The sequence below is a fragment of the Oryctolagus cuniculus genome, chromosome 7 (assembly GCF_051225735.1).
Source record: "Oryctolagus cuniculus isolate XC-2025 breed Fujian yellow rabbit chromosome 7, ASM5122573v1, whole genome shotgun sequence".
Classification (NCBI taxonomy): Eukaryota; Metazoa; Chordata; class Mammalia; order Lagomorpha; family Leporidae; genus Oryctolagus; species Oryctolagus cuniculus.
The window spans coordinates 15282501-15300487 of record NC_142873.1 but is presented as its reverse complement, the minus strand read 5'-3'; the positions used below and the strand labels follow the sequence as shown (position 1 = coordinate 15300487).

General features: G+C 39.1%; 1 pseudogene; it reads right to left on the bottom strand.

Annotated features, from left to right (window-relative positions):
• Window positions 1–6779: 6779 nt before the first annotated feature.
• Window positions 6780–7981, bottom strand: LOC127485971 (cadherin-4 pseudogene; annotated as a pseudogene).
• Window positions 7982–17987: the final 10006 nt, after the last annotated feature.

Genomic DNA, 17987 nt, shown 5'->3' with positions numbered 1-17987 from the left:
ACTTATTCTATGCATCTGCTCTCCCACAATATGGCGCTGAGAAGGGAGAAGCAGCTTCTACACAGCTGCCTCCAGTTCAACCAATAAACAGCAGGACCTGCTCCTGATTGGAGGAGAGCAGCGTACTCGGCATGTGGGTAGCAGAGTTGGGATTGGTGGAAGAGGACTATAAAGGAGGAGAGAGACAACATGCACCAGGAACATCTAAGGGGAACATCTATCTGAAGGAACACCTGTGCAGCCCCCGAGAAAGCCGGCCGGTGGTGTGCTGCTCCCCTGCGGAAGTGGGGAAAGTGGCCAGGGGGAACTGCCCTTCCACGGAGGTGGAAGGGTCGGTAGCCAACCCGGGAAGAACCAACAGCAAACCCGGGGAGGGCCGAGCAGACAAAAGAACAGCGCAGGGTCCTGTGTCGTTCCTCCACGAAGACGGGGAGCGACAACATCCATCATTACAAGGAGCTTCTGAACACCTACTGAGTTCCTGATAAGCAGTATTAGAACAATTAAGTAACATCATTCACTCCAGGTCCTCCTTACCTACAAGCTAATGGCTAAATGCTTAATTAAATTTTTTTTTTTTTCAAAAAAAGGGCAAATTTAATTCTTGAATATTCATTGAGTACCTACTATGCATCTAGAGTATACTGCAGAAATCATGCCAAGAAAAAAGCCTGTAACACAATCATAATACATACTCACATCCTGTAAAGCATGAGGCATATGAGCTGCATTTTTACTTCTGGAAAATATAGGAGGGTCTAAAACTACTCCAGCCAAAATAGGGAGACATCCTAATTTTGTTCTCTCTATGAAAAACATTTCCACTTTAAGATTGATTAGTGCTCAAAACCACGTATATTGCAGGACTCTTCACCTTTTTAGGAATCAACAGAGCATCTTAGAAGTATGTAGAGGGGCCAGCACTGTGTCGCAGTGGGTTAACACCCTGGCCTGCAGTGCTGGCATCCCATATGGGCGCCAGTTCAAGTCCCAGCTGCTCCACTTCTGATCTGGTTCTCTGTTATAGCCTGGGAAAGCAGTAGAAGATGGCCCAAGTCCTTGGGCCCCTGCACCCATGTGGGAGACCCGGAAGAAGCTCCTGGCTCCTAGTTCCAGATTAGTGCAGCTCTGGCCGTTGTGGCCATTTGGGGAGTGAACCAGCAGATAGAAGACCTGTGTGTGTGTGTGTGTGTGTGTGTGTGTGTAACTCTGACATTCAAATAAATAAATAAATCTTTTTTTAAAAAAAGTAGCTAGAGATACCCAGAATCTATCTAATGCCCCGTTTTGCTCCTTGTATGGTTCTGTTTCTGTCACAGTGACTGATAAGAATGTTATTAGCAGGCTGATGTATGACCATGTGAGCTGCAGCCTTGGCCCCCTAAGCTGAGGTGAACCTTGTCCATACAGGTGATCTGTTTCTATTCAGAGCGAAAGGAATCAAACTCATATCCCTTAGAGCTTGAGAAAACTCCCAGGTGGCTTAACCACTCCCTCTGCCCACTGTCTCAGTAATGGCTATAGAGAATAAAAAGAGCAAATTATATAGAAATATGTTTTTAAAAGACAAACCTTTAATAATATTTTCTTAACGTTCTCTCCTATTTTTTATTTAAATCAACCTGTTGATTATGCTTCAATGAAATAGCAGTGAAAGTTCTGTTTTTCATCTGCCACACTGATCATCCTGCAATTATCTCAGAGTAGGCATTTTTGTGTTATATTTTATCAGTTTTCTTCAATCCAAAAACAGAAATTTTATAGATAATTTGGACAGATATTTCTTAAAATAGGCTAATATGAGTTACATTGTTTGTAATAATTCCCCAGAGTACTATAAATCTTATTAACTGCTGTGAAGAATACCTCAAGAAAGCATGATTTGGCCAGCACCGTGGCTCACTTGGCTAATCCTCTGCCTGTGGCACTGGCACCCTGGGTTCTAGTCCAGGTTGGGGCACTGGCTCTGTCCCGGTTGCTCCTCTTTCAGTCCAGCTCTCTGCTGTGGCCTGGGAGGGCAGTGGAGGATGGCCCAAGTGCTTGGGCCCTGCACCCACATGGGAGACCAGAAGGAAGCACCTGGCTCCTGGCTTCAGATTGGTGCAGTGCTGGCCATAGCGGCCATTTGTGGGGTGAACCAACGGACGGAAGACCTTTCTCTCTGTCTCCTCTCTCTCACTGTCTGTAACTCTTCCTGTCAAAAAAAAAAAAAAAGAAAGAAAGAAAAGAAAAAAAGAAAGCATGATTGGCAATCTAGAATTTTCACTGCACCTAAGAAACAAAAATTGGGAGGAGACATTTGGCACAGCTGTTTTGATGTCACCTGGGAAGCCCACATCCCATATCAGAGTATCTCTGATCCATTTTCCAATCCTTCCAAGTCTAGCTTCCTGCTAATGCACACACCAGAATTGATTCAGTCTTTGGTCCCTATCACCCATGTGGGAAACCTGGATTGTGTTACAGGCTTCAGGCCTTGGCCTGCACCAGCTCAGACTCTAGCAGGCGTTTGAGTAGTAAAACAGCAGATGAGAGATCTTTGTCTGTCCCATTCTTTGTCTCTCTGCCTTTCAAATAAATATAAAAATAAGTAAGCCAACAAACTTTTTTTAAAATTCAGTATTATTAGAGTAAATTTACTGTGGATTATTGAACTATGAAGAGAAAAAAAATGTTTTCAATTATCTGTTACCTTTATTTTTAAATATAAAAATATCAACATTTGAAAACCATAGTTTTCATTTTATGGAAAATAGTATTGAATTAATGTATTCTCTGTTTCCTAAGAGGAATCCACAAAAAAGTAATCTATTACCAGTTTTAGATGTCTAGACACAACTCATTAAAATAGATGCACTTCAAATTTAAGCCCTAAAGCAGTAGATTTGTAATGTTAACTCTTAGGGAAGTGGTAGCACTACATCCTTCATTGCTTCAGGTAGTACGTCACAAAGTGTGAGAGTGATGATTAAATAAATATAGGCAAAGTATTTCAAAGATAGTTGATTGTGAAAGTTGTGTCTGAGTGAACAAGTATTGAATTGGAACACACAGGGGAATGGAAAAAATTATGATACATGATTTTATATGATTATTTAAATGTTAAAAACAAGACACTATTCTGTGTGTGCATATGTTTCAGACATCATGGGATATAAAATATTTTAAGATCTTAACAGAAATATCAGAGTCTACACCTTTAATGAAATGTACAAATCTACAGTTCATATTACTACAGCATGATTTTGAACTACATTTTATGCTGTGATATACAACAAGCCAAATAAATTTGTTAGATCATTTTAGTGATTGCTTTTCTACATCTTCAATTCCATATTTATTTTTATTTTTTCTTTGATGCTGACAGGAATGTATTATAATTTTAGAAATTATAAAATATATAGAATGACAGAAAAAATATTTCAAATTTGAATTTTTCTATGCCTATTCATAATCTTTATTTGCACAATTTCTTATGTTTAAGTGTTCTTACCTTGAAAGTTATCATAAATATCCTTCATGTATTAATTATAAGAATCAGTGATTCTTTGCTTAACTTAGTTTCCAAGGGGGAAATTAATGACTTGAAGACTTCAAACTGTTGAAGTCTTTACTTAATAGATACAAAATTGATCTTCTGTATATAAAGATAATTAAAAATGAATCTTGATGTGAATGGGATGGGAGAGGGAGTGGGAGGTGGGAGGGTTGTGGGTGGGAGGGAAGTATGGGCAGGAAATCCACTGATATCCAAAAGCTGTACTTTGGAAATTTATATTTATTAAATAAAAGTTAAATTAAAAAAATAAATCTGCTGTTTGTTTCCAGCACTCAGATATGAGATGCCTGCACTGCAGGTGGCAGCTTAACCCATTGAGCCACACCTGCCTCTATATCAGGCACTTTGGAACAGCTCAGCTAGGCAGTTAGTGTGATTGATTTGATGTCAATGGACACTGCTGAGCTGGAGAATCCAGTTTCAGTGGGGTGTCTCAATATCTCTAAAGTCTCAGTGATTTTTCTTGATCTCTTTCTTTCTTGTTCTTCCTCTCTGCCTCTTTCCCTGTCTTGCTGACTTTTCCTTCATGTGGCATCTCATATTTAGTGTGTCTTCGTATGGCTTTTTTTCTTTTTTTTGTCAGTGTTCTAGGAGTTGTTAAACTGCTAGCAAAGTTGCTCAAGTCTTAAGAGTGAATGTTTCAGGAAATCAAAATGGAATCCAAAAATATCTTCAGACCATATCTTGGAACTTACATCATAGAACAATTAATTTCTGCCAGATTTTGTTTGTTGCAAGTCACAGAACCTGCTAAAATTCAAGTGGATGGACTGTCACAAGGACACAAATACTGGCAGGTACGGCTCAGTGATCTGTGGGAAGTCAGTGTTAGAGATTAGTCATCAGAGAAGCAATAAGGGATATGTTTCCAAAGGTGTTTACTATGCTGTTGTTTATATTAGAAAAAAAACAGCAAGGAAAAATGTCTACCAAGAGGAAACTGAGTGTCTGAATTTTGAATTATATGAAAAGTATATTCAATTTTTCATGTGTATGTATATAAATATGGTACTTAAATGTGTGGAGGAATGTTAGTATATTTATCTCCACATCAGTGCAGGTGGAAATACCGAGAACATTTTGATTTTCTTTTTTTTTTAAATTTTTTTTTGACACTCAGAGTGGACAGTGAGAGAGACACAGAGAGAAAGGCTTCCTTTGCCGTTGGTTCACCCTACAATGGCCGCTGCGGCCAGCGCGCTGCGGCCGGCACAGAACGTTTTGATTTCCTTCACATTTTTATTTTTTCAGTTTGAAAATTTTCTGTGATGAGTATGTGGGAAAATAAAAAGATGTATTATACATAAGGTCTTTTATCCTTATTCTTATGTTTATCATTCAAATAGTACTGTTTAGAAAGCCTGTAATTTGCTTTTTTGTAACTTCTGTAGAAATATACTGTGGCTAGAATGTTTTTTCTTATCAACACTGCCTAATGCATTGTCCAGAACATCAACTGGTATTTGATAAAGAAATGAATAGTGCAGTAATAACATTCATGTTTTACTTTCCACTTGCTTTCCTGGATATTCAGAAATAAATTTGTTTTCGGCTACTTTAGAATTGCTTTTGGTAGTAGGGATATTTTCCCCAATAGGTCTTTTTAAGTTTATTTTTAAAATTTAGTTTAATTATCTAGTTCTATTTTTTTTTTTGACAGGCAGAGTGGACAGTGAGAGAGAGAGAGAGAGAGAAAGGTCTTCCTTTGCTGTTGGTTCACCCTCCAGTGGCCGCTGCAGCTGGCGTGCTGCGGCCGGTGCACCATGCTGATCCGATGGCAGGAGCCAGGTATTATCCTGGTCTCCCATGGGGTGTAGGGCCCAAGTACTTGGGCCTGCCTACACTGCACTCCTGGGCCACAGCAGAGAGCTGGCCTGGAAGAGGGGCAACCGGGACAGAATCTGGCACCCCATCCAGGACTAGAACCCGGTGTGCCAGCGCCGCAGGTGGAGGATTAGCCTATTGAGCCATGGCGCCGGTCTCTAGTTCTATGTTAAAGTGAATTGAAAGGCCTCGATTATTTATGTTGTTTTGGAAGGGAAGAAAGTAGACTTCCAGTTCGTTTTTAAAAATCAAGAAAATTTATCTTTAAGTAAGACATTCCATTTCATTGTGAAGATGATTAATCGCCTAGAGAATCGAGGCAATACATAAAATAATTTAGATAATTCAAAACCAAATAACCACCTCTTACAAAATGCTACAGTTTTCCTGATGCATGCTCCCTAGGAAAATTATTCACTTGCCCTTGAATTCGGATTCATGCTGCTAAAATTGTTTCACCTCAAGTTTAGATCAGGTATACAAAAAGTGCTCAAATTTGTAGACAGCCATTCATTATGTCATTCACTCTGTTTTGTGAAATATAAAGTTTCAGGATCCTTTTAGAACATGTGCATTGATAATACTTCCACAGTTAGTATGACTTAGAAGGGTTGACTATCAAAAGATATTCAGTATGTCCCGTGACCCCACAGGTCCACCAGAACCCCAGTATACACTGAATTGCTCCCCAGGCCCTGTTTTTTGCTTATTTGTTTGTTTTTTTGTACCAAAAGACACTTCCATTTTTTACTTTTGTTTTTTTTTCCATTTTTTTCATTTTTTATTTTATTTTATTTTTATTTTTATTTTTTTGACAGGCAGAGTGGACACTGAGAGAGTGATAGAGAAAGGTCTTCCTTTTCTTCCGTTGGTTCACCTTCCAATGGCTGCTGTGGCCTGTGCACTGCACTGATACGAAGCCAGGAGCCAGGTGCTTTTCCTGTTCTCCCATGGGGTGCAGGGCCCAAGCACGTGGGCCATCCTTCACTGCCTTCCCAGGCCACAGCAGAGAGCTGGACTGGAAGAGGGGCAACAGGGACAGAATCCGGTGCTCCAACCGGGACTAGAACCTGGGGTGCCTGTGCTGCAGGCGGAGGATTAGCCAAGTAAGCCGCGGTTCTGCCTTTTCTTTTTTTTTTAAACAGCGCTTCTGCTCTAAGGAATTCAAGTTAAGACAGTGCCTCTGGCTCACTGTGGGGCCTGGCGGGGGCGGGGAGGGGCATCCGCCTGCTGCCATCTGCAGCGTGAGGCCTGCTAGTCCTGGTCGCCACCGCTGTACAGGTCGGCCCGCTTCTTGAACCTGGCCCCCAGTCGTTGAGGTAATCGTAGTCTTGGTCCTCGGAGCTGGACGAGTTGACGGAGCTGACGGAGCCTGCATGGAGCTCGTAGTGGAAGATCAACAGGGAGTCGTATGGGGGTCCAGTGGGGTCCTTGTCCGCTGCCAGCAGGGAGTCCTATGAGGGTGCAGTGGGGTCGTTCTCGCTGCCAGCAGGGAGTCGTATGGGGGTGCAGTGGGGTCCTTGTCCGCTGTCCGGAGCCCCTCACTGATGAATTGTCCATGTCCCCTCGTGTGGGGCACAATGGGCCTGGCCGGGTACTGGGGCTTGGCGCCCACGGGCCGCTCGTCCACTAGCCACACGCGGGGGCCTTGCTCAGGGCGGGCTCCGTGACCTTGGGCTGCTGCAGCTGGCTAAGATCATAGTCCTGGTCCTCTTCACCACCGCCCACCTCATCCTACTCCAGGATGTTGTCGCGCACGTCGTCCTAGTGTTCTATGAGCAGCTGCTTCACGTGGCGCTCCTTCTCCTGCCGCTTCATCCACAAACAGCAGGACCATGGTCAGCAGGATGACGGTGCAGAGGAGGGTGGCCGCAGTGGCGCCTGTGCCCAGACCAGCCACTGCCAACAGACCAGTGGCGGTGCAGTCCCTGTTCTCGTCACACGGGCACACCTGGACCTTGATGATGGACATGTTGGACAGCGGGGGTTCCCGGAGTCTGTGACGATGATGGGGACGTTGTACATCCCGGCGTCCAGGTACAGGACGTGCAAGCTGAGCTGAGCGTAGTCACCGTTCGGGCGTGTGATGGTCCAGTTCTTGCGCACGGCGGCCGGGACGAAGGGCAGCTCGAAGACGTAGGGGCCGATGTTAGGGTCGGCGTCAGCGGCCGTGATGTTGATGGCATTCAGGTTGGGCTTCCCGCAGATCTGCGCCTCCTTGGGCAGCAGCTCTGGGGCGCTGTCATTGATGTCCATGAGATAGAACTGCAGGGTCCCGGTGCCGCTGGCTGGGGGGATCCCATTGTCAGCTGCCAGGAAGGCGGCGTTGTAGACGTTGTTGCTGATGTACAGGGACTCGCGGTCCAGCATGGCGGCCGTGCTGATGTGCAGCCAGTTTGCCGGGTCTGACAGCTCCGAGTATCTCACTGCCTGCTGCATGAAGCGGTCGGGGTCCACGGTGGGAAAGGTGGTGAGCACGGTGCCGGGGGCACGCCCTCCTCCAGGCGGATCAGCTGGTGGTTGGAGGGGAAGTAGGGCGCCTCGTCGATGTCCATGACAGAGATGGTCACCCCCGCCGTGGACTGGAAGGACATCCAGGGATCTATAGTCAGTAAGTAAAAAGACTCCTGTATTTACTCTAATTCAGCATAACTTCTATATAAAGCTGGTTGACGGTGTTATAATGTTACTGAAATTTGGCTAGATATAGAGAATAGAATTTATTGATTTGAAATTATAATTATTGAAATAAAATATAATTGATGATAAAGGTATAAAAATCGTCATTTGAAATTTGATTTATGTAGCAACACACACACAGACACACACACACTCTCTCACCTAAATTTCTGAGTATGGCTGAAGACTGTAATGATTTCTGGTCTAAAGGAAACGATATTGTTAGTTATTCCTCCTCTATGGGAAATCATGAGGATGTAGGCAAGTTACAAAAGCCTTTGTCTTGGCTATGATTTCCAAAAAAAAGAGAGGGTTGGAGGAGATGAACTCTAGACTTCTTTCTGAATCTAAAAATTGTTAATTTTCTAGAACTCATTGTTTCAATCATTCTTGCCATTCTGCATTTTGAATGCAATGCATTTTAATTGAACCCTAAGTAAAAACAGTATCAGACAATTTATTTCTCACATCTCTCAAATACATTTTTAATGAGGATTTCTGAAGAATCAATGTAGGGTTTAGGGAACAAAGAAGAAAAAAATAGAAACAGAAATAAATGTTTTTACACTTTTGGTACTGTTTGGTCTTGGGAAATCCAGTAAATGAGAAACTTGTTATAACATGCACTTGTATGTATGTTCTCATATGCATGCCTGTGTGTGTATGAAATATGTGAGGAAAAAAAGACTAGTTGGGAGATATGTGAAACAAAATCACAGAGTGCGATCTTTTATTGAGTTCATGAGTGGCTTTTAAAACTCTTTACTTCTAAGGTTTTAAATTGGTTTTAACAATATTTAAATAACAGTTCACTTGGTTAAAAAGGGAATAAAATTATAAGTATTACATATTACACAACGTTATGCCTCTTTGCTTTTCACAAAGTAAAAATAACTTGGACTGATCCTATAAATTTTAATATATACATCTATTTTTCCTACTGCTACCTTTATTTAATATTTTCTTTTATTTAGTAACAAATTGCCTATACATGTTGGATAGTACTTGATGATCTGACTTGTGTTCAAGTAACTGTTATATAGTCAGAAGAGCATAATATTATTACAGGTTTTTGTCTCTTAATTGGCCAACGTTGCAACATCTGTCATTTTTTGGGAATCAAATTTTAGTTTCAAAAGTAGTGTGAACAGTCTGGCGCAGTCATATCGCTGTGACTTTAGTTTAATCTACTTGGCCCTCCTCCCTCTCTCACTGATCACCTTCCTACCCTTAAAGCTCCCTTTATTCACAAAGTTCCTTTTCACTTTATTGGACTCAATACCAACTCCTTTCTGGCTATCAATTCTGCAGAATGTGTTGGCTTACTCCTGCAAGGTCGTTCATAATTATACATAGAATGTTTATACTTTTGTTGGCATGATTTTTCCTGCCCATAAAAAGTAAAATGCTCTTGCCAACGCCGTGGCTCAATAGGCTAATCCTCTGCCTTGCGGCACTGGCACACCGGGTTCTAGTCCCGGTCGGGGCACCGGATTCTGTCCCAGTTGCCCCTCTTCCAGGCCAGCTCTCTGCTGTGGCCCTGGAGTGCAGTGGAGGATGGCCCAAGTGCTTGGGCCCTACACCCCATGGGAGACCAGGATAAGCACCTGGCTCCTGCCTTCGGATCAGTGCAGTGTGCTGGCCACAGTGCACTGGCCGCGGTTGCCATTGGAGGGTGAACCAACGGCAAAAGGAAGACCTTTTTCTCTGTCTCTCTCTCTCACTGTCCACTCTGCCTGTCCAAAATAAATAAATAAATAAATAAATGCTCTTCTCAAGTAGTGACATTGGAACACAGGGAACTAAAATTTAACCACTAATAAATGGATTATTAAAAGGAGGTAATTGCAGAAACCAGTGAGAATATTTCTGGCAGTGTACTCCCTTTTTTTTTTTTTTTTTTTTTTTTTTTTTTTTTTTTTTTTGCATTTCGGCTTGTATGGACTCCCTGAAGGTAACACTGCCCAAATAGATAAAATCTGAGTTGAAGTGAAAATAACAGGCAAAGCAGGCAAAGTATTATAGAAGTGTGAACGTAAAATTTTTCTGTGATTTGAAAATCCCTTTAGGGACTTTTTGCGTTAGTATTATTTTTCTCCCTTTCTCATAACAACTGGAAAGGCAGTTTCACTACAGCTATTAAAGGACCACATCCTCTAGTCACATCGACAGACAACAAACAGCAACTGCCCCTTCTTTGTCCCTATCCTTTGACAAAGTTTCTCAACACCACCCAACTGAAACAAATAGTAGGATTCTCTGTTTCTTCATTTTTGCCTTCTCTGAGACCACATAGCAGCATGAGCAAAAGATGCCTTCAAATTTTTACTTTTTCATATTAGGAAATGTGTGAAGTTTTTCTAAAACTAAAAAGTGGGAGGAATCCAAGGAAACATAAAGAGAAGGTAATTTGGATTACTGTAAATATTCCCCATACCCCAAACTTTGTTATCATAATAGCATCATCATTTACTTAATTTGATGTAGCAGTTAAGTCAATTGGTCTTTCTGAGACAAATTTCCCCTATTTATACTAGTATATTTGGAAAAGTGATGTGAAAATAAGACAAAACGTAAAAAGCCTTACTGCAATGCTATGAAAGTTAGTAATAAAATTCAAACTGTAGACATAGAATTAAGTACCTGAAATTAATTTTAAAAATTGAGAATAACTGGTAGTTAGTGGTACATTAGCTTTTTGTGCATTGAATCCCCATTAAGAATAAACATAAACATGAATAAGTGAAAAGAAGAAAAACAAATTGAGTCTTTGAGGACTCCAGAGTACATCAAAACATTTAGGGCTTGAGAAGGGAGAATCACAAAGAGGATAAAATATAGAAGCAAACTCAAATTATTGGATGTATTTCCCCATAAAAAACTTACTATTATAAGGATGAAACTAATAATCCAAACAGAAAGTGGTGGCTATATTTTAAAAAATTTCTTATTCATGTAAAGAGAACAGATTCCATATATTTCATATACACAACTTTAAGCACATAATGACACTTCCCACACTCCCTCCCTCCTCCTTCCTTCCTTCTTAATTTTTGTGATAACATCCAATTTACTTTATAAACACAGGTGTAATACTCCATTATATAAAGAATGCAAGCAGAATGTAGAAAGAGCACTATTCTTTATGAGTATAGACAAGGGTTAGACACAATAATCAAATTTCTAGATATCAACTTCACGCACAGTAAACAGAGATTAACTTTCCACAACGTTGTGGAAAAGGAATATCAAAGCTGAATTTTTTGGGTTACCAAGTCAGTGAAGACTAACAAATTAGAGTGAAGGAAAAACTTTTAAGCAAGCCCAAATTTTGAAAGCACTTTTAAAAGTCAAGGCATTTATTGGCTTATAAAGTGGCATTGCATTAACAGATTTAACATCAAGAGAAAGTAATTGCTAGTAAATTAGGATGAAGAAAAGAGATTCCAGGAGTTTCACAGTATCAGGTAGAAAAAGAAAACGTGTTGTAGAGCCCACTACACATTGACAAATACCACATAAATACACACGTATACATACATTCACACCCACTCACATTGGATCTTGCGGTGCTAAAAAATAAGAATAAGAACGAATTGGAAACATATTTGCTTTTGCAAAATGGAAAACCTTGGTTTGATCAAACTCAACTACCACATGAAATGAAATGAATTAGTATGTACCTGTTCTAGCAGTGTGACATAATATTTTCTAGTAGAAGATAACTATATCTGGAATATCAATTTCTTTTTAATTTATTTTAATTTAAAGAAGCCATAATAAGTTCAAAAAACTACCAAGCCAGGAGATGGAAGAATAAAAAAGGAAAGCAAGCAAAGTAGCAAACTGTAGAATCCTACTTAGAGGTGATCCAAAAGTTGCAGTTCTCAGAGATGTGACAGATATTTTCACACAAAAAGGAAAAAAAAAACAAGTAGAAAATACATATAAATAGGTATATATACATATGTATATAAATTATAAGCAACTAGTAGAAATTATAAAATGGAAGACTACAACAACTGGTATCAAAACACTAGAGATGTAACATCAGACAAGATCCCCAAAAAGAAGGATCATTGAATCAGTAGAAGCCGTCCAGCTGGTAAGGGTTGAGATGCAAAGGTTGAAATGTACTTTCAAGACCATAATAGATACAGGACAAATGATGAAAGGTCTGACTTAGTGTAATTGGAGTCACGGAGGAGAAAAGAAAAATACAAGGCAGAAACTCTCTTGGGAGATAAAATGGCCAAGAATTTTCTAAAACTGATGAAAGACAAAAAATAGAACTCAAATTCAAGGGACTGTACAAACTCTAGGTGGGATAAATCCAAAGAAATCCACTTGTAGAACTATCAAAGTAAAACTGTAAAATCCGACAAAGAGAAATACAAGAAGGCAGCAAGATACTAACAAAAAGATATATTACCTTCAAAGGAACAAAAGTAATTCTGACAGGTCAATGCAAACAAAAAATGTTGGCAGCCTGAAGATGATAGCAAAATATTATTTAAGATCTGAAAGAAAATAACTATCAGGTTAGAACTCTAAACTAAATGATACAGCCTTGAAAATGACAGTGGATTAGAAAATCAATAGGTGGCATATGAATAGGAGGATCTGAAGTGTTAACCTTATCAAATGAGCAAAAGAGGAAATGTGTGATGTTGCTAGGGTTAGAGTTCTCACTGCGGAACAGAGGGAAGGCAAGCAAAAACCTTCTAGGGACAGAGTCATGGATTGCTCCAAGTTTTCTAGGGGGACATATACTGGCAAACAGAAAACATTTTGGTAGCCTTTTTAATGCCTAAAATTAAAATATTTCCTAACCCTCTGAAATTCTGTAATAATTAACAATAAGACTTCCTAAAATAGCAGTTGGCATATAATCATATTTTGTGAAAAAATAAGGTTATCTTCACAGTCACATGTTGCCTGTTACAGGTAATATAACAGAAATTATATAACTGATCAAACTAAACATTATAACATAAATCTTATTGATTAAAAGAATTGACCATTTTTATTGTATTTTTTTATTTAGTATACATTCACTAATGAAATAAATTTTGTTGACAAAATGATAAAAATGTTCATGGCATATGTATTTGTAGCAGTAAAATACTACTACACTTTCAGATTTTATTTTTTTCATAAAAAAGAAACTAAGAGTTAAAGGGGGAATAGTCAAAACTATATTAATAGATGATTTTGGTTTTATTTATTTTTTTAAGGAAGAAAGAATAAAGTTTGCCATTAAGTCTCTGTCATGGCTTGTTTCAGTCTTTCATTGCCATGTACCAAACCACCCCAAAAAACAATTTATCATTTTTTTGGAACTTCATTTTTCTTGAAATCTGGCTAGTGGTTCTCTTGCTCCATGTGTTGTTGGCTAATACTGTTGTCTTCAGCTGGTATGTCCAAGACAAACCCAATCCTCCAAGACTCTCTCCACATTGCTTCTCATGATTCAGCCCAAGCTTCTTTACAACATTGCAATTTTCTACAACTGCAGATTTTCTGCAATGAAAAAATCATTCTTTTATCAAAACACATTCATTGACATGGATTGACAAAGAGAAAATGGAGCATACCTGAATAAAACTTTTACGTCTGAATTTATTCTTGTATTCTTTGTGAATCCTTTTTGTTGATAGTACATACATTCTGAGATTTCCATTTAGACCTGAAGTGAAAGTGAAAGAATATGTTCTTACAAGATTTACAGAGAATTCCACTAACTCAAGTGGTCTGGATTGCTGATACAAGTACCTGAACTTTTTCACATTTTTTTCTTTACCTGCCTCTGTCTCCACTAAAAATCTTCATTATCTTGCCAGTCATTTAACTTGTATCTACCATATCTGATTCTATTGAGTCTTGATTTCTCACACCTTCTTATTAAAACCTTTGGCAGGCCCAAAGTATGAGCATTTTACTTAGTTTCTAATCTACTGCAAAAAATCAAAGCCCAATCCTCCTTTGATTAGAGTAACCTCTGTTGTAGATTCCCAATATTTGACCTGTCTACATCTATATATATTTTGATTTTATTTGTACTTCTCAACCTTAGTTTACTTTATTTCAGAGTTTTACACATCAGTTTCTTGAACATACTCTGAACGTTATGGCGTCAGAAAAATCTTATCATCTTTAAAAATCACAAGAAAGTATGTTCAAAAACCTTAAGGAAAAATCTAGTTTTAACAATGAATAGGTATATCCTGTGACTTCAGTTTAAATTACAAACTGCAATCTTCATTAATTTCCTTTTATATTTGAATCAAGGCATTTTTTTCAGATACAAAATTAAAAATGTTAATTACTAACACATTTAAGAAAAATAAAGTGTAATTATTTCTTGCCCTATTGCACAAAGATTTGTTAAGCGAAAGACTGTGTTAATTTAAAAGCTATTACAGTTATGATTAACCTTAATAATTGCAATACTCATTAAGAATATAATTTGCTCAAACTTTTAATTAAAAGTTGAATAATCATTAAAACTGTGTAATGGGAAAAGAAAGGGTCCTGAGTTCAAACACTTTTAATTTAGTATTAAATCTGGTGAAAATTCAAATATTTTTCAGTGTACTAATTGAATTAAATGTTTGACAGAAACTTATATACTTTTCTTCAGTTAGTAAGTCACAGCACACCAAAAATCCACTTTGTCTAAATGGTAACATCAGTGATATCCATGACCTCAACACTTTTAAAACAGCAATAGACAAATATTAACCTCATTCAAACTAGACACATTTCCTGATTCTTTATGGATTCTAAGGTATCCTTGTCTTTGGAGAGTTAAAAGTGAAGTAACAGGGGCTGGTTTTGTGGTATAGCCAGTTTAGCTGCTGCCTGCAGGGCTGGCTGCTCCACCACTTCTAATCCAGTTCCCTGCTACTGTACCTGACAAAGCAGTAGAAGGTGGTCCAAGTCTCTGGGACCCTGCACCCACACAGGAGACCAGGATGAACCTCCTGGCTCCTGGTTTCAGATCAGCTCAACTCCAGCCATTACAGCCATTTGAGGAGTGAACCAGCAGATGGACAATCTCACTCTGACTTTCCCTCTTCTTCTCTCTTTCTCTAACTGTGACTTTAAAATAAATTAATAAATCTTTAAAAAAGTGAAGTAACAGTCATTTAAAAAATTAACCTATTGCGGCCGGCGCTGTGGCTCAGTGGGTTAACGTCCTGGCCTGAAGCACCAGCATCCCATATGGGTGCCAATTCGAGACCTGGCTGCTCCATTTCCAGTCCAGCTCTCTGCTATGCCTGGAAAAGCAGTAGCAGCTGGCCCAAATCCTTGGGCCCCTGCACCCATATGGGAGACCTGGAAGAAGCTCCTGGCTCCTGGCTTTGGATCAGCTCAGCTCTGGCCATGGTGGACAACTGGTGGAGTGAACCATCGGACAGAAGACTTTTTCTCTCTTTCTGCCTCTGCCTCTCCTCTCTCTATGTAACTCTCTCTTTCTCTCTTTCTCTCTTTCTTTCTTTCTTTCTTTTTGACAGGCAGAGTTAGGCAATGAGAGAGAGAGAGAGACAGAGTGAAAGGTCTTCCTTTTTCTATTGTTTCACCCCCCAAGTGGCTGCTATGGCCAGTGCTTTGCGGCTGGCACGCTGCGCCGATCCGAAGCCAGGATCCAGGTGCTTCCTCCTGGTCTCCCATGCGGGTGCACGGCCCAAATAACTCTGAATTTCAAATAAATAAATACATCTTTAAAAAATTAATCTGTAATAAATAACAGCAATTATGACACTGGCGGATATTAATAATGCATGCAGTATCAATCACAACTTTGAGGCCAACACACTAAACTAAATTTCTATACTTTTGTTATCAGTTTCTGATTTTTTTTGATCTTTTTATAAAGAGAGAAATGAAAAATGAACTTTCCTTTGGGATGTGGAGTCTGAATTAAATTCCAAATAGACATGTGACAAGAATGGGATAGAGCCATCATGGAGAATTAAAAAAAATACATATTTACTAAGAAGAATGGTTATTGCAAGTAGTGTTATCTTTCAGGACATTTTAAATTAAGTTTTTGAAGTGTGAATCACTTTTTTCATTACATAAATTTGTGAGAAATTTACTTTTTAAAATATTTTTATTTATATTAGATGACCAAATTTCATGTATTTCATATATACAGATTTAGGGCAGAATGATACTCCCCACTGCAGCCTCCCTACCTCCCATGCTCCGACCTTCCCAACACCTTCCTTTTATTCTTTTAATTTTTATAATGACATAGTTTCAGTTTATTTTATAATCATAAGCTTAATATTCCATTAAGTAAAGAATTCAATGACTAGCAAGAAGAATATAAACACTGTTCCTCAACCATAGAGACAAGGTCTATAAACAATAATCAAAACTCAAAATGTCAATTTCATTCATATACATTACATTTTCAAAGATTTATTTATTTATGAAAGAGTTACACAGAAAGAAAAAGAGAGGCAGAGAGAGAGAGAGAGGGAGAGAAAGATCTTCTATCTGCTGGTTCACTCCCCAGTTGGCTACAATGGCCGGAGCTGCGCCAATCTAAAGCCAGGAGCCAGGAGCTTCTTCTGGGTCTCCCATGCAGTGCAGAGGCATAAGGACTTGGGTCATCTTCTACTGCTTCCCCAGGCCATAGCAGCAAGCTGGATCAGAAGTGGAGCAACTGGGACTCGAACCAGCACCCATATGGATGCTGGCACTGCGGGTGGTGACTTTACCTGCTGTGCCACAGTGCTGGCCCCTACATTTTTTGTACTCTATTAGTTACCATAGATCAGGGGAAACATGGTATTTATCTTTTTGGAACTGGCTTATTTCACTAAGTATCATGGTTTCAAATTACATCCATTTTGTAGCAAAAGACAGAATTTCATTTTTTTAACCACTGTGTAGTATACCATGGTGTACAAATCCCATAATTTCTTTATCTAGTCTTCAGCTGATGGGCATCCAGGTTGATTCTCTATCTTATCTATTGTAAATTGATCTACAATAAAGGTAGGCATACAAATAACTCTTATACACATTGATTTCATTTCATTTTGGTAAATTCCAGGAACTGGATGGCTGGGTCATAACGTAACCTGTTTTCAGATGGCTGTACTATTTTACACTCCCACCCACAGTGGGTTAGGGTATCCTCTCCCACACTTCCTTGCCTGTATTTATTGTTTGTTAATTTCTCTATGAGAGCCATTCTGACTGGGGTGAGGTGAAACCTCCTTACGGTTTTGATCTGCATTCCCCTGCTATCTAATCATCCTGAGCATTCTTTCATGTGTCTGTTGGCCATTTGAATCTTCTCCTTTGAAAAACTACTGTTCAAGTCCTTTGCCCATTTCAAAACACACTGGATTATTTGTTTCATTGTTGAGTTTCTTGGCCTCTTTATACATTATGGATATTAATCAGTATCAGTATCAGTAGTGAGTTTGCAAATGTTTTTTCTCATTCTGTCAGTTGCCTGTTCACAGTTACTGAGTGTTTTCTTTGCAGTGCAGAAGCTTTTTAGCTGGAAGTAATACCATTTGTCAATTTGGCTTTGATTATGTCAGCTTCTGGAGTCTTTTCCACGAAATCTTTGCCTATGCCAATGATTTGTCATGTTTCCCCAATGTTCTTTGATCCATTTTGAATTGATTTTTGTAAAATATGTGAGGTAGGGATCTTGTTCCATACTTCTGAATGTGGAATGCTTTGACAACCAAAAGGTTAATGGTTCTCAAACTTGAGTGAGCATGGAAATCAACTAGAGAGCAAATCGCAAGTACAGATATCAAAGCTTCTCTACCAAAGATATTGGTTCATTATGTCTAGAAATAGATTTGCAAGTGTTTCAGATGATTTCTTTTGCAGGAGTCATATATCTTTATTTTCATATGCACTAGAATGGAGTATCATTTTACAT